This window comes from Misgurnus anguillicaudatus, chromosome 18 (genome assembly GCF_027580225.2).
Source record: "Misgurnus anguillicaudatus chromosome 18, ASM2758022v2, whole genome shotgun sequence".
Classification (NCBI taxonomy): Eukaryota; Metazoa; Chordata; class Actinopteri; order Cypriniformes; family Cobitidae; genus Misgurnus; species Misgurnus anguillicaudatus.
In genome coordinates this window covers 29,204,976-29,218,758 of record NC_073354.2, presented here as the reverse complement: position 1 = coordinate 29,218,758, position 13,783 = coordinate 29,204,976, and the positions used below count along the sequence as shown (strand labels likewise).

At 36.2% G+C, this 13,783-nt stretch overlaps 2 long non-coding RNA genes across 2 annotated transcripts in view; one reads left to right on the top strand and one right to left on the bottom strand.

The window, feature by feature from the left end:
• LOC141350603 (uncharacterized) overlaps positions 1-3,118 on the top strand; it is a 49,661-nt gene extending 46,543 nt beyond the window's left edge. Inside the window, exons 2-3 of the long non-coding RNA XR_012358712.1 lie at positions 172-397; positions 2,707-3,118. This is a non-coding gene — a long non-coding RNA (uncharacterized lncRNA). The remainder of the gene's footprint in view (positions 1-171; positions 398-2,706) is intronic.
• A 396-nt stretch (positions 3,119-3,514) lies between these two features.
• LOC129429454 (uncharacterized) lies at positions 3,515-12,241 on the bottom strand. The gene is made up of 4 exons (XR_012358455.1): positions 12,154-12,241; positions 6,789-6,882; positions 6,326-6,352; positions 3,515-5,908 (listed from the first exon to the last, which is right to left on the bottom strand). It is a non-coding gene; the product is annotated as an uncharacterized lncRNA (long non-coding RNA).
• Between the last annotated feature and the right edge of the window lie 1,542 nt (positions 12,242-13,783).

Here is a 13,783-nt window from a genome sequence, read left to right as displayed (position 1 = left end):
CTGAAATTAACATTTGTCACTTAACAGATTTTTTGATTAGTGGCTCACTGGCGATATCCCAGAAGCAGGGTTAGGAAGTCATGAATACGTGGATTTGCTGGAATCAATGAAAGAAATGAAGTTCGTTTTTTTATGCAAATTTATGGCCGAATGCTATTTGATGTTTTGCAGAGGTAAATGCATATGACCCTGCACTTTTGGACAATCCAGCCTGATCTGATGGGAAAGGCAAATATCTGCCCTAAAATCAGCTCTGACAGTCCCTTAAAGGAAAATACCTCGGTCGAAGGTCTCGGTATAAATTCATCCCTGTTTGGATCCTAAGGAATAAATGGGGCTAGGCTAATGCTAACACATTCATGACACACTGTACAATGCATGGATTGAAAAAAGATAGGTATGTATTATTTTGTCTATGTTAAGCTAAGAACATAGTAAAATATTGAAAAACTGTGGTGTTTTCTTTTAACTGGCGCTGTCCTGTGAATGGAACTGAGTTTACTTCAATATTTTGCATGTAAATTTTAATCTATCACAAAAAAACTAAAAAACTATATCGTTGGAAAGGGTCTAAGAATGTAATTTTTATATTTCAAAACATTTTAGTAGTAACAATAAAGCAGTAACAGTAATTTATTAATTTGGGACAAGAGCAGCAAACCGTTGACACACCTAGTGGTCATTGTTGGTAAAACCACTAAAACTGTAACACAAACCTTATATTTTTTGTAATCTTTTTTTTTTTAAATAAAATGTATACTTTATTGTATTATTTTTATTTATTACAATAAATGTAAACTGATATAATAATATTTAATTCAATATTTTAATTATTCAACATTTTCCATAAAAAAAATTAAAGGGGCGGTTTCCCAGACAAGGGTATGCAGCAAGCTGTTGACACCTAGTGGCCATTGTTGGTAAAACCACTAAAAGTGTAAAACAAACCTTATTTTTTGTGATAATTTTATGAATAAAATATATACTTTATTGCATTATTTTTATTTATTACAATAAATGTAAACTGCTATAATAATTTTTATTTCAATATTTTCACCTCTAGACACTTAAAGGAATAGTCTGCTCATTTTCAATATTGAAGTATGTTGTTGCCTTGGCTGAGGGCTGTTGGTGCATCCCTCTGTCGTCTGTGTGCGTGCGCGTGGGCGCTGGAGCGCGCTGTGGCGCTTGGATGGCATTTGGCTTGGCCCCATTCATTCAATTGTACCATTTAGAGATAAAGTTAGAAGTGACCAAACACATTAACGTTTTTCCTATTTAAGACGAGTAGTTATACGAGCAAGTTTGGTGGTACAAAATAAAACGTAGCGCTTTTCTAAGTGGATTTAAAAGAGGAACCACATTCTATGGCGCAACAGCACCTCTGTGAGTACTTCGACTCGGCGCAGTAACACCCTCCCTCTCCCATTATGAGAGTGAGAAGGGGAGCGGACTTTTCAGGCGAGTCAAAGTACTCCCAAAAGTGCTATTACGCCATAAAATATAGTTCCTCTTTTAAATCCGCTTAGAAAAGCGCTACATTTTATTTTGTACCACCAAAATAGGAAAAACGTTGATGTGTTTGGTCACTTCTAACTTTATCTCTAAATGGTACAATTGAATGAATGGGGCTAAGCTAAATGCCATCGAAGCGCCACAGCGCGCTCCAGCGCCCACGCGCACGCACACAGATGACAGAGGGATGTATCAACAATTCTTAGTTAAGTAATAACATATTTTAATATTGAAAATGAGTAGACTATTCCTTTAAAGCGACAGTAAGTAGGATTTACCCCATCTAGTGGTGAAATTGTATTTTGCATTCAAACAAATTGTCTTCTCTAGCGCCTCGCTTTTCCTAATGTGTGTTGCAACTAAAGGTCTTCACGGGTCCACTTAGATCCGAAAACCCAAGGTCCGTCTAAAAGTTTCATGTGTGCCTCAGACACGGGTCGGGCATAATAATAGCGGCATCTGGTGATTTAAAATTAATGTGTTTTTGCCGAACAAACCCGAAGACCCGAACTCTCTCGCATGTCTGCGTCTATGTCTTTTTCCAACCTCGCCTCTGTTTGCCAAGAGCGCCTGCAACATTGTGTGGCCGGCGGTAGGTTCATTTTCGCTGAGACAGACATGTCAGTCAATTTTAAATGTACAATTTAGCGCTTACCATTGAGCAGCGGGCCAAATTGGTTGCGGGACCAGCTGGGTTTCTTTCTGTCTGACTGCTGCGTGTGGGGCTGCAGACTGCACACACGTCGGTGCCGTTTACATTCCTGTCCAGTCGGGTTAAAAAAATTGGGCTTCTAGACCCAAAAAATGCCAGAGGTATAATTTTAAGGTGTACATCACCTTTTCACAACCATGTCCCCCACTCAAAAAGGGCTGCACCAATTAAGGGGTTTAAACCAGGAGTCTAGGAGGGCTACCACAATGGATAAAACAATCTGGAGGGCTACTTTTTGATATAGTCTACTCAAAACACGTTGGAGGCCATTGGTTTAAATCATTATAAAATTAAACACCACTATTCGTTTATCAAATTGTATCACTGTCATTATTTAATCACTGTGCTACAGAGGCAATTTTCTAAGGAATAGGAATATCTATATAGGATCTATACTGAGTGCTGCAGTATTGGAAATGTACAGTACACTGCAAACTCTGTTAGCGAGAGCTCACTCAGCATCTTTCTTTCTGCACCAGGAAACAGCAGAGAGCTGACAGCACCTGCAAGGTACATCTAAGGCGATCAGTGTTTCTCTGCTGAAACAAATGCTGTGACAGGTGTTCCGGCTGGCTGGGCAAAGCTGGCCTCAGACCGAACGCTCCGGAGGTGAATGTGTGGAAGTATCGGAGATTCAGGATGTGTGAAGCTGAAGCCAGCGTGCACATGTTATCCTGATTATCGTGCGCTGCTACGTGGTTCTTAACCGAATTGAATAGCGGAGAATAAACAAAGCATAACTGTGACTTAAAAGTGACTGCAGTATTTGGATATAAATACTCATGAGAATGACACGCTGCTTAAAATGCAAGTCGTGAAATGGGGCCGTAAGGGCTAGAATAGATTTAGCTAATTCCTTAAGAAGATTAAAATAGTTTGAACAAAAAAGTGAATGCATTTATAAATACCGAATCTGTATATTAGGCCTTGCAGTATAAAGGCCAAAGAGGTGTGTGGCTGAGGAGGACTTTATTCAGACATTACAGTAAGCAACTTACAGAGTATTTAGACTTTAAATAATTTCTCCTACACAATGGGATGTTTGGATTGTGGATGAAGACATGCAAACTGCTTAGTAAGTCAGAAATCGATCGCTTGTCCATGTGGTGAACATATGGGATTTAAAGGGATAGATTAAAATCCTGTCTTCATTTACTCACCCTTAACCTGTATGTGTTTCTTTATTCTGTTAAACACAAAAGAAAATATTTTGATAGATGATGTTAGAAAGTTTGAAAGATAATGACTTTTTCCATGTTTAAGTGTTATAGTTGGGTCCCCAGTGCTTCTATCAACCTAGAAAATGTGATGAAGATCAACCCAGTAACTTTGTTTGGGTAAGCCATTTACTGCAAGCATGTGAAAAATTAGGTCGTTCAAATTTTCCCCTGTTTTGTGAGGTAGGTAGCCAGGCGAATTATCATAATACCGCCCCCTTAATCTGCACTATCCAACCACAGCACTGCCATTAAGTGCAGAGAGTAAGAGGGAGAAAAGAAGGACTTGACAGCACAATTGAGTTTCAATTACAACAAACCACCAGCATTGTGATCAGTGCTTGCACTTCATCCGCTCATTTGCATTTTAAATGTCACACCCAAAAATGGCACACTTTTGCTCAGGCCTACAAATTTGCAATTTTAACTTGCTGTAATTAATTATCTGTGCGGTATGTTGAGCTAAAACCTCACTTACGCACTCTGGGGACACCAAAGATTTATCTTACATCTTAAAATAATCTCATAATATGACCCCTTTAAGCACACAGTTGATGGTACCCACATGACTTCCATAATGGGAAAACAAATACTATGGAAGTCAATGGGTACCGCAAACTCATACAGGTTTACAGCAACAGGAGGCTGAGTAAATTATGACAGAATTTTTATTTTTTGGGGTGAACCATCAAAGTTCAAATCATTTAAAAGTTGAAAAACTAAAAAACATACTGTAATAAAGATGGACGTTGTGTCTCCATTGATTTTCATTGTAGAAGAATTAAGCCCAAATCTCCCAAAAATGCCCACTGCATCTTGCGCAGATGACATCTAGGGCTGTCACGGTTATGAAATTTAGCTGACGGTTAATTGACTAGTCAATTATGACGATTAATTACCTGTTTAGGGCTTTGAAGATTATGATGATTAATTGTTAATTTTTGTATTGCTTTGACATTTAATTCAATAATTTTTTTTCATGAAATAATTTTCACACATTGTTGTGATTATTTAAATTAAATCTTTTGCAAGGTTTACCTGGCAGTTTATATTAATACACATATTTAAAAGTAGCCTAATTATTTAATGAATATATCTTTCAAACACTGAAAATTCTTCATAAGAAATAAACACAAATAAGTGTCTTAAAAATAACTGAAAATAAAAATGCAATCAAACTAAACTGACTACCAGAACAGGCCTTATAGCAGCCAAACATGTCTGTAGTGGCTGCAAAAAAAATCTATTCCTTGCAGATCCTTAAGAATAGCATCCTTTAATTCCCTAAATTTGGAATTGCTGTTTTGGAAATGTATGTTTTTTACCTGGCAGTTTATACTGCTTATAAAAGTTTGCAGCATTTCTTAAAAAAAAATTGCAATGTATCGCGGTACACTGTCAGTTAAGGAGCGCCATCTGATACGGTCTCGTTAATACAATACTGCAGCTCCCCCTTGTGTTTTTAGAGAGATGCGCAATCATTGTGGTGATCTGAAATCATCGCGATGAGGTCAAACAATCGCGATAAGACGATTATTTAATCATTGTGACAGCCCTAATGACATCATTTGGAGTCAGAGTCTGCGCAGCAGTGATCGTGAAGTTGAGCCGCGGTATCAATGTCCCTCCCATATTCCCCTGTGACTCAATCACAGACACACAAATCGTAATGTCACACCCCTTTTTAATATCATCTTATAAAAACTAATGTTGTTGGAAAAATAAACACTTTATTTAAAGTGTAATTTTATTTTTAAGTTTGGCTCACGTACCATTCGTTTACAGAAAGAGGGTGGGGTTTATGACCTATACTGCATCCAGCCACCAGGGAGTGATAGAAATGTTTTGGCTTAACTTTTTAGGACACATGTGGAACTGGAAAAATACAATATGTGTTTGAAAAAATATATTTGTAGTCATTTTGTGTCTGTTGCAGTTAATTGTGATTTCATCAATGTCTATAGAGTCATTCACATTCCTTTACATGTTGTGCTAGATGTTGTGCTGTTAAAATGTGAATGTTTTAACCTGACGAAGTGTTGTAAAAGGTCAATCTCATGAGATGCATCACCACCACCCCAGGCATTCGTCCAATGCATGTTTTCAAGGGAAAAACTAAAACACTATACACAAAATTGCTCTTTGTGTGAACACAAAGTCGGTTCTATTGGGGCGTGTTTAAAAGCAGACCAAACCATGCAATCCGCTCTTATGTTTTCAAAAAATCTGTGATTTGGGTCAGAGGTTGGCAACGCGCCTGGTCGTAATGCCATTGTGGCTCTCAGGAACTGCTGTTCAATGGTGAGTAATTTGACAGCAGGTTGGATTTTGTTTTGTGGAGATAACAACAGGCTATGAAGATGATTACGGTCCACAGACTAAAAGCACAGCTACATGCTGGTAACTCCTGCGGGCTTTACTTGAGGTCCAAACTCTCAGATCAGAATAGTCTAAGGACTGCTGTCTGTAAAAGAATAATAGGCTTTTAAATCAGTCATATACTAGATGCTATCATACAGCATTTTATGTATTCATATGCTACATATTCATTAACAGAGTTTAGAGGGAAAACTAATGCCTAACTTTAAACTTTGTTGCATAACTTATCTTGCATAAGTTGTACAACAAACATGAAAAACACAAAATAAGCAATCCAGACAGCAGACGACTCCGGGCCAGATCTGCCCCAGATCCGTGCCACAGTCAGCAGGTCCAGTGCAGATCTGGTGCGGATTCGGCCCAGAGTTGTCTACTGTCTGGATTGCTTTTCTTGCTGTTATTAACTCTTTCCCCGCTATTCATGATTTATCTCGTCAATTTAGAAAAAAACATTTGCATAAAAAATGTGTTTCTGAAGAATGTTTGTGTTAATTTGCAATACCGTGATTATCCACTAGATGTTGTTTTCCTGGAAAAACAGATAATACGGATCAACAATTTATACGGATCAACAATTTTTATGACATTCTGCACTTCAGCTTTCATCAAACTCCTAGTCAACTAAATGCTATTGACTTTTTTAAAGGGGGAGGGGCCACTCAATATGTCCCGCCCTAACATCCTGTTTTAGTGGGAATAAATGAATGAACTTACAAATAAAAGTGTAAACAGATATTATAATCAATTTCAAAAGGGTTCAACATTAAGCAGCATACATTATGATTAACTCAGAACGCTAATATAACACACTTGTAGTATAATAAAAGACATTTGCTTATACAACACAATATATATAATCTAAATCTAAACTCCACACTCATTTTACCATCCTTCCACTTCCTCCCATTTAGGTCTATAATACATGTCCCAATACACGTGATGTCCCCTGAACGAGTGATCAATACCTGAAAGGAAAGAGAAATAGATTTTTTCCCTGTTCCCATCCATCAGTGTCTCCAAAACGAATACATCCATCTGTAAGCATATTGCTTATCGACCCTGGGTAAACACAGATACAAAGCAAATGCACAATTAACAAGATGCATTATGGTGTTGTAGGAGGCTTGACTGAAGAATGCAGAGTATACCTGTACTGATTTAAAAGCGTTCGTCTTATTCTGTCGTAACTACTGTATTTTGTAAAAATGAAAAGATCCTCAAGGCTCGATTCACATCCGAAACTAGAAGAACATCTAGGCACCAATTAACTCATTCCCCGCCAGCCATTGTTTGAAAAGTTGCCAGTAAGCATTTTTTGTGATTTTCACAAAAGTTTTACAACATGCCTTCCAGGAAAATATATCAAATGAAAGAATAGACCCTCTTCTTTTAAACAAACAATAAACAAACAAAACGGGGAATAACCGTTTCATCCTATCTATATTTTTTTCTACTTATAAACTCTTAAATATGGGTATTTTTCTTTAAAAATAATTTGTTTTAGCAAAAAGCTGAAATAATTGCATTTTTTGAAGAAATTTTGTTAGAGATCTACGGGGCCCTTCTGGTCACCCCCTGGAAAAAAGAAAACAATCCGTGATCACGGATTATTAAACTGTTCCCTCAGTTTTACAAACCGTGCACTCGGATTAATAAACCGTACGCACGAGTAAACAATCCGTGCTCTTAGATTTGTAAACCGTACCATCAGTTTTTGCAATCCGTACCCACGAATTTATAAACCGTGCGCACGCTTTTGCAATCTGTTCTCACAGTTTTGCTAACTGGATTTGTAGCCCCTCCCTCATTTTAGAAATCGCTATTCATTCTTATTCATTCTTTCCAAGTTTCCTACTAATGTTTGATATTTTCGGAAATTAATAAAGTTTAAACCGTGTTAAGCTGTTTTATACGTTCCTAACTGGAAACCTGCTTTAATATTTACGAAATATTTTAATCGGATGCTACAGTTAACAGATATCTTTGTGTAAAATTAACATGTTATTTAGATTTATTCATCAAATAAAATAAGTATTTAACTAACAAATGATTTCTACATATCCTATATATTTTTATCAATATACTTAGGCTTGCTATATATTTTCGTTTTTAATTGCTCATTTCAAATTCATATTTTATGTATTTAACATCAACTTATTAGGTAAGATTAAAAGATTATTAAGAGCTGCACAATTATAAACATATAAGTTTTATATACCTATAATTCTTAATTATTGTAAATCAATATTATTTGCATTTAACATCAACTTCATGCCAAACTTTTATTATGATTTACTTAATTTTTTGGTGAAACATTTTTACATTATGTTTATTATCTGAGCTAATGTAAGCAAAAAAGTAGTTAGAAATTAAGTAGATCACATGTTAATTTAAGGATCAATGAGAAAATAATCATCAAAGGAAACTTCTGGGATGACAAACATCTGAGAAACTCTTTAAAAAATCCAGATAAGTTTGGAGTTTATTAATATTTAAACTTAAAATTTGTACTTTGTTAATTAAATATTGTCTTTGTCCTTGCGTAAAGTTTTTTTATCTGAATACTTGAAGTTATACTGTTATATTAACTGGGTAACAGCTTTCTGTGCAAATACTGCTAGAATAATCGTGACTATTTGTATTGTACGTATTTATTTAGGTCACCAAAGTGTTAAAATAGCTGTGCTCTCTGAAATGTGTGTAAAAGAATCAATTTCTGGTCATATTTTAAATGCACAATGAGCGGGTATATGAGCCACACTCTGTAAAACATTTACTATGATTTATTCAAGTTTTGGTAAAACATTTTATACTTACAAATACTGAGTAAATTTGAAAGCTTTAAATCTGGTATTAACAATAATTAAATTGATTTCCTATTAAAAATAAAATTGCAAATGTTAAGTAGATGTAGCTGTTTTTTATGAATTTTATTTAAATAAAAAATGAGTTGAATTTACTTAATGTAAAGTGAATTTATTTCATACCATCCTTTATGAACGATGAACAAAGCAATTGTACACAATTATTTTATTGAACATTTATTTACACATGACATAACTCTACAGTCATCATGAAACTCCAAAAATGCCAAACAGTACATGTTATAAATACAATGAGCTGAATAAACTCTGAGAGGTTGCAGAATCACTTCTTAATTCCAGACAGGTGGATCAGCAGAATCCTGCACCTATATTGTAAATGTAATTACTCATACTCCACACTTACCAGGATTTTTGAGGAGATTCGGAGATGTTTATTGTCTGCAAAAGACGCAATTTCATCTGCTGCTGAATAAAACCCGTTTGCTTTGTTGATTTTTAAATTAACACGTGATCTACTTTGTTTGCCTATATTTACTCAAATAATAGGCTACAATGTAAAAATGTTTGATTGTCGATGTTATGTTGATGTTAAATACATAAAATATGAATTTTAAATGAGCAATTATTATTATAAGTTTTAAAACGTGTAAATATTTAAGTGTGAAATTCTCAAATATATTGATAATCAGATATAATAATATTGATTTACAATAATTAAGAATTAAATGTATATAAAACTTATATGTATATAATTGTGCAGCTCTTAATAATTTTTTAATCTTACCTAATAAGCTGATGTTAAATACATAAAATATGAATTTGAAATGAGCAATTGAAGGCGAGGATATATAGCAAGCCTAAGTGTGGCATTCTCAAATATATTGATTAAAATATTAAGGATATGTATCATTTGTTAGTTAAATATTTATTTTATTTGATGAATAAATCTAGATAACATATGTTGATTTTGCACAGAGATATCTGTTTGCTGTGGCATCCGATTGAAGTATTTCGTGAATATTGGAGCGCGTTTCCAGTTGGGAACGTGTGAAGCAGCTTAGCACGGTTTAAACTTTGTTAATTTCCGAAAATATCAAACATTGGTGGCACACTTGGAAAGAATGAATAAGAAAGAATGGCGATTTCTGAAATGAGGGAGGGGCTACAAATCCAGTTAGCAAAACTGTGAGAACAGATTGCAAAAGCGTGCGCACGGTTTATAAATTCGTGGGTACGGATTGCAAAAACTGAGGGTACGGATTACAAATCTAAGAGCACGGATTGTTAACTCGTGCGTACGGTTTATTAATCCGAGCGCACGGTTTGTAGAACTGAGGGAACAGTTTAATAATCCGTGAGTACGGTTTATAAACTGAGGGGACGAATTACAAAACCGTGATCACGGATTGTTTTCTTTTATCCAGGGGGTGACCAGAGGGGCTCCGTAGTGATCAGATTCAGAATGATAATCAAAACATACACAGAGTTTAAAATTAGTAAATAACGTTTTGGCTTCAGTTTTTTTTTCATAAATTGGGTAAGTGCGTCCAGTTTAGTGGATAATCGAGGTATTGCAGATTACCATAAAAATTCTTCACACGTTTTTTTATGCAAATATTTTCTCTTAATTGACGAGATAACTCGTCCTACAAAGGCTAAGTGCAGTTACTATGCAAACAGTGAAACATGAGAAAAATGCCCTTAAAGTTTTTTACACCAGCAGGAAGTTAAATATGTTTGCAATTTTGGCACACACGTTTCTCTGAAATGGGACAAAATTGAACCAGGAGACAAGACACAACAGATCTCACAAAGCCCATTTCAACCCTTAACTCAATTTTGACCAAATTAGTAGGTACTGCACTTTGGCTTTGTAGGGCAGGATGGGACAATATTTGGCAATCGCCTTTAAAGTTGTCCAAGTAAAGTCCTTAGCAACATATATTACTAATGATAAACATTTTTTTAAATTTATGGTAGGAAATATACAAAATATCTTCAAGTAACATATGATCTTTAATACCCAATGATATTTAGCTTAAAAATTTATAATTTTGACCCAATACAATGTATTGTTGGCTATTGCTACAAATATCTGTGCGACTTATGGCTGGTTTCGTGGTCCAGGGTCACATATTTATGTACAGTGCTCAAACTGTGAAACAAATTGCATTTGCCTTAAAGTCCATATGATAAAAAAAATATTGTCAGTATTTACATTGAAGGTCACGTTCTTTCTGATCCCATTTTTTAAAACCTAGTTAGTGTGTAATGTTGCTAAATGATAATGCTCAAAGTTCACTGCCAGGCGATATATTTTCTTTAACAGAATTCGCCTTTCAAAGCCTAAAGCGAACGGCCGGTTTGGACTACAGCCCTCTACTTCCTGCTTTAATGATGTCACTAGAACAGTTTTTTGACTAAACTCAGGAATACGTCAGTGTCACGGTCTTGTCAGACATCTGTGCTAGATGTAGGTCTGAGTGCATCTGACAGGACCGTGGCAGTATCATGTTCTGTGTGGGGACATGTGGGATCACATTCTGTGTGTGGCTGCCACATGTTCCCGGTGTCTTGTTGCTGTCGTGATCTTGCCAGACCTTAGTATAGATCAGGTCTATGTTCTGTGGGCAAGGTCAGGGCAGCAGTGTGTGTACGTGGGAACACGTGTGTTCACATCATATCTGTGTGACACGTGTTCCCAGTGTTTTGTGGCTGTCATGGTCTTGCCTGACCTTGGTTATTATCCAGAGGGCAGGACCAGGGCAGCATTGTTTTATGTGGGAATACGTGGGTATTCAGATCATGTATGTGTAACACGTATTCCCAGGGTCTTGTCACTTTTACCCTACTCCCTTATGTAATCATGTCTTAAGTGATTAATTATGTTCACCTGTTCCCCATTGATGTGGTGTCTTTATATTGCCCTTGTGTTCTCTGTGTGGTGGGCGTGCGTTGTTTGATGTTTGATGTTACTGTGTTTATGTCACCAGTTTTCATCCGAGTTTCTCTCGTGTTCTGTTTTACTTTTGTGTTCCAGCACAGTGTTTTTGTTCCCCTCTGTTTTTACCCCCTCGTGGGTGTTTTCAGTTACAGTTAATAAATAGTTATATTTTTGTACATCTTGCGTTTGGGTTCGTCTTCTGTTATTTTTCCACCATCCGGTTATACCAACCGTGACAGTCAGTCGCCAGCTAAGCTAACGGCAAGCTAAGCTGCTATCGAATCACAACACACTAAACAAACTACACAATCAGAACTCGTTACGTATTTCTGAAGGAGGGGCTTCACAGAACAAGGAAGAAATCAGTCAGTTTTGAGGACAGTGAAAACAGCACTACACAGATAAGTAAATTGTGTGAAAAATACTGCGTTTTTTACACATGAAACATAAACACATGTTATATTGCACTGTAACCACGATGAAAGCTTTAAAAACACTGAAAGAATGGGACCTTTAAATGGATAGGTTACCCAAAAGAAAATTCTGTCATCATTTACTCACCCGCATGTTGTTTAAAACCTGTATGAGTTTCTTTATTCTGTTGAACACAAAAGAAGATATTTTGATAAATGATATATCCATAGTATTTACTGTAGTATTTCTACTATTGAAGTCAATGTGTACTGTCAACTGTGAATCGAACCCACAACCTTTTGTGCTGCTGATGCAATGCTATACCAATTCAGCTACACAAACACCTGCATTTCTTCTCAAGTTTCTCAGAAAACTGACAGCTTTACTGGTAGAAAAAAGCAAGCATCTGCCTACTAAAATGTTAAAATGATGCGGACTGGAAATCTAACAGATGTGTTGATAGCCTCATCTCACATTTCTGATACATGATGTAGTCAAGGCTAGCACGACAGAAGGAGGCTATAAATGAGAGACTTAGTCACTAGATTAACTTCCTACTCTACTGTCACTCTTTGGGGCAATCACACTTTTGTGCTTTCATTTTTTCTTCTCACATATACTGAGAAATAAGACTTCTTGGGATCCTTTGATTTACAACAGACTGTTGTTGTAGTCACACATCTCATGCCTTCTGTGTTGCCTGGTCTTGCAGCGCGAGATAATGATAGAAAAACAGTGCCGAGCAGCATTGTGGCAGATTGCCTGTTAGGTTTGAGCCTGTCAGATTTTGTCTGATAAAAGCGAAAAGGAAATTAAAACATCTTTAATGGGAATCATGTTATTGCTTGTTCTATCTGCAATGCATCTGTCTCTATGAAAGTGTAGTGTATCAAAAATCTTTTCATAGAGGTTGAAATTAAATTCTGAGAACAAGATGCTTGTCTGACACAGAAGCAATGCAACCTGATCTGAAACTGACATGCTGGGTACATGCATTTTGCCCTTGGGCGTCGAAACCATTATATGTGGGTGTAACAAGACCCACCCATTTTTTAAGACCAATGATATTGGAACCACTCACTTTTTCTCTAATTTAGCGCATTTGTCTATTCACTTGTCAGACCACCGTCAGTCAAATCCATCCCACTAGACTCGAGGAATGCCCTGATAAATTCAAGCCTTGACTTCCATGCTGCTGTTTTCTCAAATCATATAGAGTCCATATCATTTAAACTCCATTTCGTGTTTTCATTAAAAGGTACAAGAAAATGGCATCTATTCAATTAAATATTTTGGACCCACCCAGATTCCGTTTTTGCTTCCGATGCCCATGATTGTGCCTGATGATGGGTTATGAATCACTTTGTAAATCTTCTAAATGCCCTCCAGTTATCAGATCATGCAAAAGTATTTAAACCACAACTTAAACTTGCACAATAATGGGATTAAAATTGAGAATAATGCTTGCACGTCATTTTTTTACATTCAAATGCCTCTAGAAGCTTATGAATATACACTTTAAAATAAGCTTTTCTCTTTCCCACAATGAAGAATGCATTACGGCTCCATAGTATAATAATACCTGAAAATTGAGACAAAAGTTGTGTCTGAAAGCTGAAAATGTTACCTTAGCCGGCAGTTTATGGAAATAGGCATGTCCACATTTGCATTCTGAAGAGGCGTGGCAGAAATAAGACCCACAAAAAAAGATACAAAAGCTGCCACTGGGGAGATACTCTTTCAAAAAGTACATGTTTGTACCTAAACAGTGCTTATT